The sequence below is a fragment of the Trachypithecus francoisi genome, unplaced genomic scaffold (genome assembly GCF_009764315.1).
Source record: "Trachypithecus francoisi isolate TF-2019V2 unplaced genomic scaffold, Tfra_2.0 Lachesis_group4, whole genome shotgun sequence".
In the NCBI taxonomy this organism is placed as follows: Eukaryota; Metazoa; Chordata; class Mammalia; order Primates; family Cercopithecidae; genus Trachypithecus; species Trachypithecus francoisi.
The window spans coordinates 56,443,738-56,458,749 of NW_022681469.1; the positions used below are offsets into that span (position 1 = coordinate 56,443,738).

General features: G+C 43.5%; 1 long non-coding RNA gene across 1 annotated transcript; it reads right to left on the reverse strand.

Annotated features, from left to right (window-relative positions):
• Positions 1-389: 389 nt before the first annotated feature.
• Positions 390-14,420, reverse strand: LOC117072988. The gene is made up of 3 exons (XR_004433048.1): positions 14,163-14,420; positions 3,704-3,852; positions 390-1,319 (listed from the first exon to the last, which is right to left on the reverse strand). It is a non-coding gene; the product is annotated as an uncharacterized LOC117072988 (long non-coding RNA).
• Positions 14,421-15,012: the final 592 nt, after the last annotated feature.

Below are 15,012 nucleotides of genomic sequence, written 5' to 3' on the forward strand. Positions count from 1 at the left end.
TTGTGCACAGTCTGGTGTCATTGAAGTGCTTCAGCTTTATTCCTTTTTGTCTCCTGCCTCTTAATGGAGGTTACACTGAGTAGGAAGCAGTCCCTGAGTTGAATGTATAATCACCATGGGAACTGAGACTACAGTTAATCTCTGGGAATGTGGCCTATGGCCCCCATATGCCTTTTGTCAAAATCCTTCTTGTGCACTGTTTTTTTCTTTTCTTTTCTTTTCTTTTTTTTTTTTTTTTGAGATGGGGTCTCACTCTGTTACCCAGGCTGGAGTGCAGTGGCATGATCACAGCTCACTGCAACCTCCACTTCCCGGGTTCAAGCGATCCTCCCACCTCAGTAGCTGGGATTGCAGGTGTGCACCACCACACCTGGTTGATCTTTTGTATTTTTTGTAGAAACAGGGTTTTGCCATGTTGTGCAGGCTGGTCTCAAACTTCTGGACTCAACCGATCCACACGCCTCGGCCTCCCAAAGTGCTGGGATTACAGGTGTGAGACATTGCACCTGACCTTCTTGTGCACTTTTTAATGTTCTGAATGTTTCTGAGTTTGAGTGAGTGTATATGTCCCTCCCGCGTGTGTATATGCGTTATTGGCTAGCCAATTTGTCCTTGAGGACAGAAGCAGAAGAAAATATGAGCACTTTATGCAAACAACTTCACATCTTTCAAGCTTCTGCTTTGTGCCTATTAGGAACCAACTATTATATAATCAAGGAATTCTTTAAAATTCCCACTTATCCCCATGCAAGCCACTATATCTCTTTATAGGAAACTAAGCCCAGCCCGTATGATACCAGTGAAACCTGATTTTTTATCTTCGTCAACTTCATTTCTCCACGGTCTATGATGATTCCAAATTGTGAGGCTCTTTCTGTGCTCACTGATCTTTCCGGCATGGTTGAATCATGACTTGCTTCCTCATTTTGTTCTCCAGAATTCATGTCTTTCGTGCTCCTGGATTGACACTGGATTGATGTGTACTGAGAGTTTCTGCCCCGACTTCCATTCACTCCACAAACCTTCCTGGAGATTCTGTGTATCTGTTGTGGAGACCAGCAGGACCTTCTAGACAAATGTCTTGCTCTAGATGTCTCCAGGGGTACCTTTAGCAAGAGGCTTGGTAAGGTGGAAGTGGTGGAAAGGGAACAGAGTCCAGATTCTAATTGCATGACGGAAAGCTTTAATAAAGATCTCAACGTAAATTTTCAAGAATACCAAATCGCTTGGGTCCCAAAATGCTATTATTGAGATGAGTATAAGATTCTTAACAGAAGTAAACTGAACTTATTTCCAACATCTGCTCAGTTGTCTGGTATCTGAAAAAATAATAGGAGATTCAGAAAATGCAGGGATGGTGATTTTTCCAATTAAGTAACCTAGAGCATTGTTTTAGTATTGACTTCCAGGGAGAAAAGCTAGTCTACTCAGTTCTATTATCTATCTGCCTGGATCACCTTTATGCATCCTTCCCCTTTCACTCCTGACTGATTTCACCAGTTTTGGGTGGAGAGCTCTTATCTTGCGGTAGAAATTTAATGGTAAAAGTTTTTTTTTTTTTAATTCCCACCAAATCTATAGGGTGGCATGAAACTCTTCTATTATTGATCTCTTTTCAGTTTTAGTTTGTGATAGGCAGAATTCTAAGATGTCCCCCCAACAATCCAAGCCCCTTTATAATCCCCTCCCTATGGAATCTCATTCCTATGATTAGGTTACACTATACGGCAAAGGTGAAGGGATTTTTCAGATGTCAGCAAAGCTCCTAATCAATTGACTTTAATTTAATCAACTAGCAGGTTATCCTGGGTGGACTTACCTAATCAGGTGAACCTTTGTTAGAGGAGCTAGAGGTAAGAGATTCTCCCTGCTGGCCTTAAAGAAGCAAGCCACCGCCGGGCGCGGTGGCTCAAGCCTGTAATCCCAGCACTTTGGGAGGCCGAGACGGGTGGATCACGAGGTCAGGAGATCGAGACCATCCTGGTCTACACGGTGAAACCCCGTCTCTACTAAAAATACAAAAAACTAGCCGGGCGAGGTGGCGGGCGCCTGTAGTCCCAGCTACTCGGGAGGCTGAGGCAGGAGAATGGCGTAAACCCGGGAGGCGGAGCTTGCAGTGAGCTGAGATCTGGCCACTGCACTCCAGTCCGGGCGACAGAGCAAGACTCCACCTCAAAAAAAAAAAAAAAAAAAAAAAAGAAGCAAGCCACCAAGAGTTCTACAGCTGCCAGGAAATGAATTCTTCCAACAGCTTTGTGAACTTTGAAGAGGACCCCAAACCTTAGATAAGACCCCAGCCCTGGCTGATGCATTGATTGTAGCTTTGTGAGACCCTGAGCAAAGGACCCATTCTCGGACCCTTGACCCATGAAAACTGTGCAATAATAAAAGTATTGCTGTAAGCCACTAGGCTCATGTTAATTTATAATGCAGCAATATAGACAAATACCCCATTTAATCTCCAAAAGTGGCTGGGCGCAGTGGCTCATGCCTTCAATCCCAGCACTTTGGGAACCTGGGGCGGGGGGGTGGTGGATCACTTAAGGCCAGGAGTTCAAGACTAGCCTGGTCAACATGGTGAAACCCCATCTCTACTAAAAATACAAAAAAATTAGCCGGATGTGGCGGCACACATCCGTAATCCCAGCCACTCGGGAGGCTGAAGCGTGAGAATCACTTGAACCTAGGAGACAGAAGTTGCAGTGAGCTGAGATCGCACTACTGCACTCCAGCCTGGGCAACAGTGCGAGACTCCATCTCAAAGTCCAGAAATGTGGCAGGCTGTTGCAGAGTGGCTGTTCTGTTACCTTGCTTTTATTATCAGTCTCTTTCAATATGCCCTACCAACTACACAGGGATAGACAGAAAAGAAAAAAAGAAAAAACCCACTTAATATCAAGTTCTAAGTATATATTGTGCATATCAAAGGAGTATAAATAGAACCATTTCCTGCCAAAAATATAAGTTTTTCCCATCTAAGACATCTCCTGACCTCGTGATCCACCCGCCTCAGCCTCCCAAAGTGCTGGGATTACAGGCATGAGCCACCACACCCGGCCTCAAAATAATCTTGACCTGCTTTTCCTATACCTCACAATTTTCTAGCCCTGCTGATTTTTTTTGTTTGTTTTTCTTCACCTTTGCACATGTTGTTCTCTGAGCCTGGAATACTCCTCTTTGCCTACCCCCTACTCATCCTTCAAATCTTAGCTCAAAATAACTTCTACAGAGAAGCCTCTGCACATACTCTGTAGCACATACTCCTAATGGCCCATCTACACTATGTGTACCCACTTAGTGCCCCTCAACCAGGGCAAGTGTGGCTGCTGTGAGCCACTGACATTTGCACACTTGCACCTTTCTTCAGAGCAGAGACTTTGATTGATGGGAACTGCCTTGCTGAAAGATTCCTGGAAGTTTCTTCTAAAGTGGCTCTTCTGAGCCAATTATCGACAGATGTGGGGTAAAACCATTCAGCCCCCTTGTGTCTGAGTGGATAGACTTGGCCCTGCAATTCCTGCTCCAGAACTCCCTGTGGGGTCAGGCTGAGTCTAGAGTTCTCTTGAAACCACAACATTGCTCACATTCTTCTCCTGCCCCATCCTGCTGCCCTCACTCCCTTACAAGTTTTTCCAGAGAGCATGCCCTTCATGAATCACTGCATGAAAATGCCCACCTCAGATTCTGCTTCTAGAAAACCTACCTTACGACATCCCCAATAGAAATGACATTCTTTGGCCTGGCACGGTGGCTCACGCCTGTAATCCCAGCCCTTTGAAAGGCCGAGGCACGCAGATCACAAGGTCAGGAGATTGAGACCATCCTGGTTAACACGGTGAAATCCTGTCTCTACTAAAAATACAAAAAAAATTTAGCTGCGCGTGGTGGCAGGCGTCTGTAGCCCCTGCTACTCAGGAGGATGAGGCAGGAGAATCGCTTGAATCTGGGAGGCAGAGGTTGCAGTGAGCCAAGACTGTGCCACTGCACTCCAGCCTGGGTGACAGAATGAGACTCTGTCTCAAAAAAAAAAAAGATATTCCTCATTATTGTCTCATATACACCCTCATACGCCCTCTTTTCCTTTATTGTACTTTTCAAAAATAGCAATTTTATATCTCTTTGTGGATTTATTCATTTTTACTGTTTGCCTATTAGCCATGAGGTTGATGAACTGTGAGTTCTGTGAAGGTGGGGACCACACCTGTTTCATCTTCCCTTGCGTGCCCAGTATCAGCGGGAAGCTCAGAAGTCATTGAACGGGTGAATGAATGTGTGAGTTTGGTGTCTTTCTTCAAGATGAGTATGGCTTGCATGGAGCTTACATAGGTCTCAAAGCCCCGGCCAGCTAGGGCATGGTGGCTCATGCCTGTAAATCACTTGAGGTCAGGAGTTCAAGACCAGCCTGGCCAACATGGTGAAACCCCACCTCTACTAAAAATACAAAAAATTAGCCAGGCGTGGTGGCATGCACCTGTAGTCCCAGCTACTTGGGAGGCTGAGGCAGGAGAATTGCTTGAACCCAGGAGATGGAGGTTGCAGTTAGCCAAGATCATGCCACTGCACTCCAGCCTAGGCAACAGAGTGAGACTCTGTCTTGAAATAAATAAATAAACAAAAAAGCCTGGCCAAGGTTTAGCCTTCTAATAGTACTCCCTGCGTCCCTGTGGCTCCTATTCACCGGGACCAAGCGAGGAGTCTCTTCTCCCAGAAAGCAAGAAATACACTCTGCACTAACAATCATGATTTCTGTGATTCTAATCAATTCATACGTCTGTATTCTATAAAGATTTTACAATAGTATGAGCCCTTTTGCCTCTTTGTTCATTCATATTGGGATCTATATAACCCCTACTAGGTACAGGCACTGTTTTACTTGCTATTGCTATAACACTGAACAGCAGACAGGACCCCTACTGCCATGAAACTCAGCATCTACTAGGGAGGGGCAGTCACTGACAAAGAAGCAAACATAACAGGTAATGATGAGTGCTATGAGGAAAAGTAAAGAAGAATAAAGGATGCAGACACTCTGTTAGACAGAGGGGGCAGGAAAAGCCTCTTTCACTACAAGTCATTTGAGTTCAATGCTGCATTATAACACAATATATAGTCACAGGATAATAATATAGTAAGTACACGCTATTTCTGTATGCATTTCTAAGTGAAGGCACTTAGAAAACAGGGTTTCGTGAGCTTACTCGTTCTTACCAAGTCGCTACAGAAGGGAGGAGAACACAGTTATGGCCCAGTGGTGGTATTTGTCTCTTCACCTTATAGTGATGAGAAAACCAAAGTTCAGGGGCATAAGGCTGCTCGCCCAACACATAAAATAAGTAAAAGTTTGAGCTGTGAACCTAATCAAGGACTTTCTGACTCTAAAACCCATTTCTTTTCTCCTATGATATTTTACTCCCTTAAGCTACTACTACTACTGTTACTTGAGTAAATACTTATACTAAATATGGGCTAAATCTTTATAAGTAAGTTTTAATACCTAAGCTCCTGTGCTTGAATAAATGTCATAACTAGACATAAACCTTAAAGTTCTGTTGGTCTATATGAAACATTGTTAGTCTATGGTATTCTACTGAACGTCGATATAATGTTCTGAACACAGAACACAGATCTCGCCACGAATACAGGAAGTTCATTGGAGATGATATTTTGTTTTGTTTTTGTGTTTTTCTGGTTTTGGTTGTTAATTGATGACTTAATAAGTCAGGGCTTATAAGTTTAATGATCTGTCTTGTTTGTTTGTTTTGTAGAGACTAGGTCTCATGATGCTGCCCAGGCTGGTCTGGAAATCCCGGGCTCATGCGATCCTCCTGCCTTGGCCTCCCAAAGTGCTGGGATTATAGGCGCGAGCCACCACGCCCAGCCTCGACAGTCTGTTTTGTGTCTGGGAAAGAGTCATTATTAGTTATTTATTTACTTTTAAAATGTCAAGTTTATTTTATGCTTTATTGTTCTTAAAGCACATTCACATATATTATCTAGGTTTCTTTATATATCTATGTATTCATGAGATAGAAAAAACAAGTATCAACATCTCCATTTGGTAGATATGGAAATCAGAGCTCTAAGTGCTTGCCCAGGTTTATATAATTAGTAAGGGAGAAATCGAAGACGAGAAACTAAAGTTGTGTCTCTAAATCCAACAATGCTTCACTATCCACTCTCTTTCAGTCGGAGGAGCAAAAGCTATAAGCCCTGGAAGATAGGGGGTTTGTTCAGGGATGAGACGTTCCCTACTCCAACCACTTCTGAGTCAGAGTCTGGTCTGGTGGCCAGGGGGTGTGGGTTGGACGAGATCTGTGGATCTCATCTTGTGCCCCTCGGAAAAGTAATGTTGTGTTAACAATGTGCCCTGCCCCGAGGCCTGTTTCCCAATCCAGATATTAAGCTAATGGATAAAATGTTTCTCCAGGAACTCTATTCTGAACCATGTCAAAATGCATGAACCCAGAGTAAGCAAGTCTTGGTAGCTTAATGTTTTAAAATATTGCCAAATGTTATTGGGAAACCATCTTCTGTTTGTTGTCAATTTGTATCAATTGGATTTCCTGCTGGACCAATTGTTCCCGGTTCATCTGATGCAATTAAATGTATTGGTGTCTCCAGTCTCACATCCTTTTTTTTTCTTTTTTGAGACGGAGTCTTGCTCTGCCGCCCAGGCTGGAGTGCAGTGGCGGCTCTCAGCTTACTGCAAGCTCCGCCTCCCGGGTTCACGCCATTCTCCTGTCTCAGCCTCCTGAGTAGCTGGGACTACAGGCGCCCGCCTCGTCGCCCGGCTAGTTTTTTATATTTTTTAGTAGAGACGGGGTTTCGCCGTATTAGCCAGGATGGTCTCGATCTCCTGACCTCGTGATCCGCCCGTCTCGGCCTCCCAAAGTGCTGGATTACAGGCTTGAGCCACCGCGCCCGGCCCAGTCTCACATCTTTAAACCCATCCTGATCCCAAGAGTTTACAGTAACTTTTCATTCTCTTCGGGATAAAACTAAACCTCTTTTTTTTTTTTTTTTTTTTTTTTGAGACAGAGTTCTTGCTCTGTTGCTCAGGGGAGTGTAGTGGCACGATCTCAGCTCATTGCAACCTCCACCTCCCAAGTTCAAGCAATTCACCTGCCTCAGCTTTCCAAGTAGCTGGGATTACAGGCATGAGCCACTGCGTCCAGTCAAAACTCAAATTCTCTATCAGGGTCCATCAGGTTCCCATAACCTGGCCTTGCCAGCTTCCTGCCCCATCTCTGGTCACTCTCCATTTGGATTTTTTGGGGGACTCTAGTCGTGCACAGCCTCTTATACTCCAAGGTACACCCCTCCACAGCTTCAGCCTCTTTGCCTTTGCTCAAACCATCTCTGCTAGCTCACAGCTCTTCCTTTCTTGCCAAGCTCTGCTCTTCCTTTGAGATTCAGTTTCAGCAGCACATTCACCAGAAGGCCTCGGCTGACCCCAACGCCAAGCTACAGATCCCTCCTGTGGGCTCCTGTATGCCCTGTGCCGTTACCATATTGTGTTGATTTTTGAATTTTCATTCATTTATTTGTAATTCATAATACATTCATGTGGTTCAAAATTAAAAAGGCTCAAGAGAGTAAATGATAGTGTACTTTCTTTTTACCCTGTCCCCTGGCCAGCTTTTTCCCTTACACAGAGGCAACCAACATTACCACTTACGTAAGAATCCTTCCAGAGATTGACCAGAATATCTCACAAATTCATGTGTACATCCTAAAATTCTTAGACTTGCCTGCCTGCCTGCCTGCCTGCCTGCCTTCCTTCCTTCTTTCCTTCTTTCCTTCCTTCCTTTCTTTTTTTCCTTCCTTCCTTTTACACGAATGTATCATACCATTAAAAAACATGCAGCTCTTGTTTTTTAAAACAATATACCTCAGAGAGAATTCCATAACATGGGACCATCGTAAAGATCTTCTTCATTTTAAATATACAATTATATAGGATTCCACTGAATTGATGCCCCATTCTTTGTTTAACCAATCCCCAATTGACGGGCAATTAGTTTATTTCTAATTTCTTGCTATCAAAGACAACGCTACAAGAGATGGCTGCACACATGCATCAGTTTGTACATGCCACATTATGTTGAAATGCTCTTCTTACCAGACTATCTCTTGGCTTAGGCTATTGGTTCCCCTGAGACAAGAAATGATGCTTTATGCACCTCCCAATTCACCTGCCTCTAGGAGGGCCTAGCATGTAGTAGGCAGGCAGTTAAAGTTGGTTAGACTGAAGGTGTTGTGTAGGAATCAGCTGATCTTCACGTGCTTTGCCACCCGAACAGGTCTGAGAATCACTAGACACGTGGCCCTTTAAAGGTTTGTTCTGATTATTCTGTTTGCCTTCCTGCTCCCCTAACTCATTCCCTGTCCCTCTGTAACCTGATCTGTGCTCCAGATGAGCTGAGCCTTACTGACAGTGTAGTCTAGGTTCCCTGTTTCCAGCTTCCCTTGGGGTTTATCCAGTGGGAAGCACTCACAGGGGATGGAGGGCAGAAGCCAGAGACTGAGGTACTTCTTCCTGTTTCTTCCCTGCCTCAGGGGCTATGTCTTCCTCTGCATAGGACGACAGTTCCCTCAGCTCCAGGTCTCACAGTGCTCACAACACTGTTTCCTGCCCTTGCCTTCAGGGCCAGGATAGTGACAGCCACCCTGTTAATCCTGGGTGTTTCCTTAACGCCTTGTGAATATGCCTTACCACGCCCACATCCCTGTAAATGATCTCGTCAGCTCCAGTTAAACTCTTCGTATGCGATTCTGTTTTCTGCCAGGACCCTCATAGATATAGGAATGTGGTGCAGTGGCTCACGCCTGTAATCCCACCACTTTGGGAGGCCAAGGCAGGCGGATCACGAGTTCAGGAGTTCGAGACCAGCCTGGCCAACATAGTGAAACCCCGTCTCTACCAAAAAATACAAAAAAAAAAAAAAAAAAACTTAGCCGAGTGTGGTGGCAGGTGCCTGTAATCCTAGCTACTAAGGAGGCTGAGGCAGGAGAATTGCTTGAACCTGGGAGGCAGAGGTTGCAGTGAGCCGAGATCACACCACTGCACACCAGCCCAGGTGACAGTGCAAGACTCCGTCTCAAAAAAAAAAAAGAAAAAAAAAAATATATATATAACAATAGCTTCTGAACCAGAGATTCTATTTAAGTATTGGTAAGGAGAGAGTTTCTCAATTGCATTTTGAAATATAATAAAAGCTAGCAACACAGACAGTCAAACTATAACGATCCCCCAAAGCTTTATAACAATACTAATAAAAGGTGTTGGAAAGACAACCTAAAAATCCCCCTTGTTCCCCGCGGTAACCACTTTGCCAGCACAAGTATTTATGATTCAGCCTGAAAAATGTGGCACAAGGTTTAGAAAGTATTTCAATAACTTCTGCCTAGAGGTTCTTTACCTCATTGAGGCAGCAGATAGAATGAAAAGATAGAACAAACAAGTAAGACCAGAAAGGTTTTGTGAGAATTAAGCAGTGTTCTGCATTATACATTCCTTATAGAGTATATAGTGTTTTCAATGTGTGCATTTCTTGCATAGCTGTTCATTAGCGGGCTGTAAATTTTTTTTTTTTAATGTCTATTGGTTGCCCTCCAACCGATTAAGTTGAAAATAGTGCTTTTTCCCTCCCCATGATTAATCACTGAGTAACAGCCTGAAGAATCTTCAGGGCATTGAGATTGATTCTTTGTACTTGTGAGTTGTAAGGAAATCTGGTTTAAATTAAAACATAATGGCTGCAGATTGCAAGTTGTTCCCATCATTAGTAAAGCTGCTTTTGAAGTTGGTGATCAGGATTTTCCTTCAGGGAGGATCAGGCTGCAATGTCTGTGCACACAGTTTTTGCTTCTAGACATTAACCACTAAGAATATTAAAAGACATATAAAAAGTAGGCCTGTCACTTTGTCTCAAATCATTCAGCTTCTAACATAAGCAGAACCTTTCTCAGGCATAAAAAGAGAGTTTGAATGATTCATGAAATTCTTTCTCCACATTAAATATAAAGAGATGAGGGGAATGACAAAGCAAAATGTTTCTTTAATTAGCAGCAAATAAACAGAAATTCCTTTGGGAAATATATGCCATATACATGTACATATGTGTATATGCACACACATACATATACACACAGGGAAAGTAAATGCTTTCTCATCTACAACCCTACCTAGAAATCTTTCTTTAAAACCAGTATTCATAAAGTATTAAATTTAATAACATGTTTATTTTACTTGTTTTTAGATAATTTACTTGGGCTTACCTCACATAAAATCTTATGTATGTATCCGTATTTCTCTTTTAAAATATTTCTTTTTTTCTTTTTTTTGAGATGGAGTCTCACTCTGTCACCCAGACTGGAGTGCAGTGGCACAATCTTGGCTCATTGCAACCTCTGCCTCCCAGCACTTTGGGAGGTCGAGGCAGGCCTCCCAACCTCAGCCTCCTGAGTAGCTGAGATTATAGGCGACTGTCACCACGCCCCGCTAATTTTTGTATTTTTAGTAGAGACGGGGTTTTGCCATCTTGGCCAGGCTGATCTCGAACTCCTGAGCTCAGGTGATCCACCTGCCTTGGCCTGCCAAAGTGCTGGGACTACAGGTGTGAGTCACCTTGTCTAGCCTAAAAATATTTCATTTAGAATGGCATTGACACAGCAGTAACAGAATGCCTTTAGTTTTAACTAAGTAGGGATGCTGCATTCACGCATTTGATTAATGTACTCTTTTCTGGTTGATTAGAGAAATGACAATAAGAAAAATATGCCAGTTGTTATGGTTTTATGATTACTATTATTTTGAGATAGGGTCTTGGTCTTTTGCCCAGATTAGACAGAGTGTAGTACAATGGCACAATCATGGCTCATTGCTGCTTTGGCCTCTCTGGCTCAAGCAATCCTCTTACCTCAGGCTCCCAAGTAGCTGGGACTACAGGCACGTGCCACCATGTGCAACTAATTTTTTTATTTTTAGTAGAGGCAAGGTCTTGCTATGTTGCCCAGGCTGGTCTTGAACTCCTGAGCACAAGTCATCCTCCAGCCTCGGCCTCCCAAAGTTCTGGGATTATAGGCACGAGCCATCATGCTCAGCCATGTTATGGTTTTAAACCTCATAATGGTCATTTGCTCATTTTTTACAGTTGTGTTTTGATTCCCATAACACCTTACTATGTTGAGCTCCATCAAAGTGCATATGATCAACTTACTGCAAAGAGGTAGGATAATATGACTGTGTTTCTATGGAAAGCTAGGCCCAATTTATTATCATTATTGTATATCAAACTGATGTTATTATTGTATATACAACAATAATTTATCTTAGTTTTGGCTGCTATACCAAAATTATCATATATTGGATGACTTAAACCCTGGTCCATGGCCTGTTAGGAGCCGGGTCACACGGCAGGAGGTGAGTGGCAGGCAAGTGAGCATTACTGCCTGAGCTTTGCCTCCTGAGACATCAGCAGCAGCATTAGATTCTCATAGGAGCATGAACCCTATTGTGAACTGCACAAGGGATCTAGGTTGAGTGTCTCTTATGGGAATCTAACCAATGCCTGATGATGCAAGTTGAAAGTTTCATTCCAAACCATCCCCCCTTCCCCCCCATATTCCATGGAAAAAAACTGTCTTCCACAAAACTGGTCCTTGGTGCCAAAAAAGTTGGGTGCCACTGTCTTAAACAACATTTCTTTCCCACCGTTCTGGAGGCTGGGAAATCCAAGATCAAGGTGTTGGCAGATCCAGTGTCTGGTGAGGGCCCACTTACTGGTTTGTAGACAGCTCTTTGTGTTGTATCCACACAACGAGGATGGAAGCTAGCTTTCTCCTGTGTCTTCTTAAAACAGTGCTAATCCTGTGATGAGGGCTGTACCCTCACAACCTCATCTAAACCTAATTACCTCTCAAAGGCCCCTTCTTCAAACACCATCACGTTGGGAATTAGGACTACAGCATGTGAATGACACAAACATTCAGTCCATAGCATCATTACTCAGTTTATACAGGAGTTTACAGTTTTGATGAAACCTTTCTATCCTAATCCTTATAATTAGTCTGATGATAAAGCTAATATTATCACTACTCTCTTACAGATGAGGAAATCGAGGCTCTGAGAAGTTAATAAACCTCCTAAGATCACATAGCTTGTAAGAAATCAAGGTGTGTCCCAGCATGGTGGCTCATGCCTGTAATCTCAGCACTTTGGGAAGCCAAGGCAGGCGAATCACTTGGGCCCAGGAGTTTGAGATCAACCTGGGCAACATGGGGAAACCCATCTCTACTAAAAATAAAAAAAATTAGCTGTGCGTGGTGGTGTGCATCTATAATCCCAGCTACCCAGGAGGCTGAGGTGGGAGGATCACCTGAGTCTGGGAGGTAGAAGTTGAAATGAGCTGAGATGGTACCATTGCACTTCAGCCTGGGTGACAGAGGGAGACTCTGTCTTTTAAGAAAAGAAAAAAAGAAAGAAATCAAGGTGAGATGCTGAAAAGAACCTAGGGCTGTGACCAAATTCTGTGTTTTACTGACTCCACTATCCTAAGACATTATTTCACAAGATGACTGCCTAAGGAATTTCATTCCCACAAATTTGGCCTTGAATCTGGTGATACTGAAGGCATGAGTTCATTTAACACAATGAGGAAAAATGTGTTCAGGAAGGCTATCCACAAGATATCATTCTTGTTCCATCTTAAAGAATCAATATAGAAGTAGGTGAAGTCCATACATAGCACCACTTAGTGGGGCCTGGCATTCTGGTCCTTAAAAAAAGAAAAAAGAATATTACCATTTGAATAACTAACACCATTTTCAGTAATTTTTTTTTTTTTTTTTTAAAGACAGAGTTTCGCTCTTGTTGCCCAGACTGGGGTGCAATGGCATGATCTTGGCTCACTGCAACCTCCGCCTCCCGGGTTCAAGCAATTCTCCTGCTTCAGCCTCCCAAGTAGACGGCATTACAGGCATGTACCACCATACCTGGCTAATTTTTTGTATTTTTAGTAGAGACAGGGTTTCATGATGTTGGCCAGCCTGGTCTTGAACTCCTGACCTCAAGTGATCCACCTGCCTCGGCCTCCCAAAGTGCTGGGATTATAGGCATGAGCCACTGCACCCAGCATCATTTTCAGTAACATTTAAGTGGTCTTTATTAGGTAGACTATACACTTCTATCCTCCTTCATTGAATTAGCTGAATAATCCTCTTAAGAATTCTTTGAGGAAGATATTATTGGCCCCATTTTACAGATGAACGCAAACCAACACCCCAGCCAAGTAAAAATAAGAAAGCATTGTCTTTATGGATGAACCCTCAAAGTGAGAATCTGCAGAACTCTGAGCTTTGGAGGGTAAGAAGAATTTCAAGATAACAAGCAGTAAGGATCTCCCACCCCCACATAAGAAAGAATAGAGACAATTTTTCTCCAAATACTTGCTAGAACCAGCAGAAATACACCTTGATGGTAAAATGGTCGCTGTCTGCAGTCTGTGATTCAACTGTATGATCTGGATTCAACCAATCAGGAAACCTATTACACTATGGACCATTTGTGGATTTGGCTCTAAGAGCCTGTATCATCTCTATTCCCTGAGGCTCCATCCCAGAGTTGAACCCTTCTCTGTTAGATCAACATCCTATTCTCTGTTGGACAGTGAAGTCAGCCCAGTGCTCACTCTGTCTCAGAGACTGTGTTTTCTCTTAATGTTATTCTTATTCTTATGATCACATAGTAATTCAAATGGATGACTTATTTTTTAAAATAGCAGCTAGTGCACTTCCTAGTAAAGACTGGTTTAGTTGGCCAGGCCTGGTGGCTCATGCCTGTAAAACCAGCACTTTGGGAGGCCAAGGCAGGTGGATTACTTGAGGTTAGGAGTTTGAGATCAGCCTGGCCAACATGGTGAAACCCTGTCTCCACTAAAAAAAAATATAAAAATTAGCCAGGCATGGTGATGGGCACCTGTAGTCCCACCTACTTGGGAGGCTGAGGCAGGAGAATTGCTTGAACCTGGGAGGCGGAGGTTTCAGTGAGCTGAGATCGTACCACTACAGTCCAGCCTGGGTGACAGAGTGAGACTCTTGTCTCACAGAAAAATTAAAAAAAAAAAAAAAAGACTGATTTAGTCATCCATTTACTCACTTACCTTTTGGGTGCCTGCCTTGTGCCAGGAGCCATGCCAGAACTTAGGTGTCCAGAATGTTGACATGGAGCCTGTTGCCACGAGCTCATACTCTAGTCAGGGAGGCAGATAGGAATTTGGCCTATTCAGGGAGGTCAGGAAAGTCTCCTCTGAGAAAATGTCCTCTGAGCCAAGAAAGGAGAATTATTGTAGGCAGCAATGTAGGCAGAGGGTGCAGCAGAGGCTGTCAGGAGGGAGGAGGAGGATGAAGTCATGGAAGCCAGTGGGTGCAACCGGAAATGGGGCCAACAGGGTTTGGTGGGCCAGATAAGGAGCTTAGTCATCATCTTAAGAGGTGACAGACCCAAATTGTGTTATACACGGGAACTCTGGCTGTTGTACATAGATGATGGATGGAAGGATGCCAGAGTGAGTGCTGGTAGACTAGTGAGATAATGACTGCAATAGTCTGTAGAAGCATAATCTAGTCCAGAAGATGCTGATTTTAAACTGTAGTGTTAGAAAGTTTGTCTCAGAACTGTCTTCCACTACAGCTTATTTTCTAGTCACTGCTGTTTCCTTCCTTCCTTCCCTCCTTCCTTCCTTCCTTCCTTCCTTTTTTTTTTTTTTTTATTTTTTTTTTTTATGGAGTTTTGCTCTTGTTGCCCAGGCTGGAGTGCAATGGCGTAATCTTGGCTCACCGCAACCTCTGCCTCCCAGGTTCAAGTGATTCTTCTGCCTCAGCCTCCCAAGTACATGAGGCATGAGCCACCACGACCAGCTAATTTTGTATTTTTAGTAGCAACAGGGTTTCTCCATGTTGGTTAGGCTGGTCTCGAACTCCTGACCTCAGATGATCAGCCTGCCTCAACCT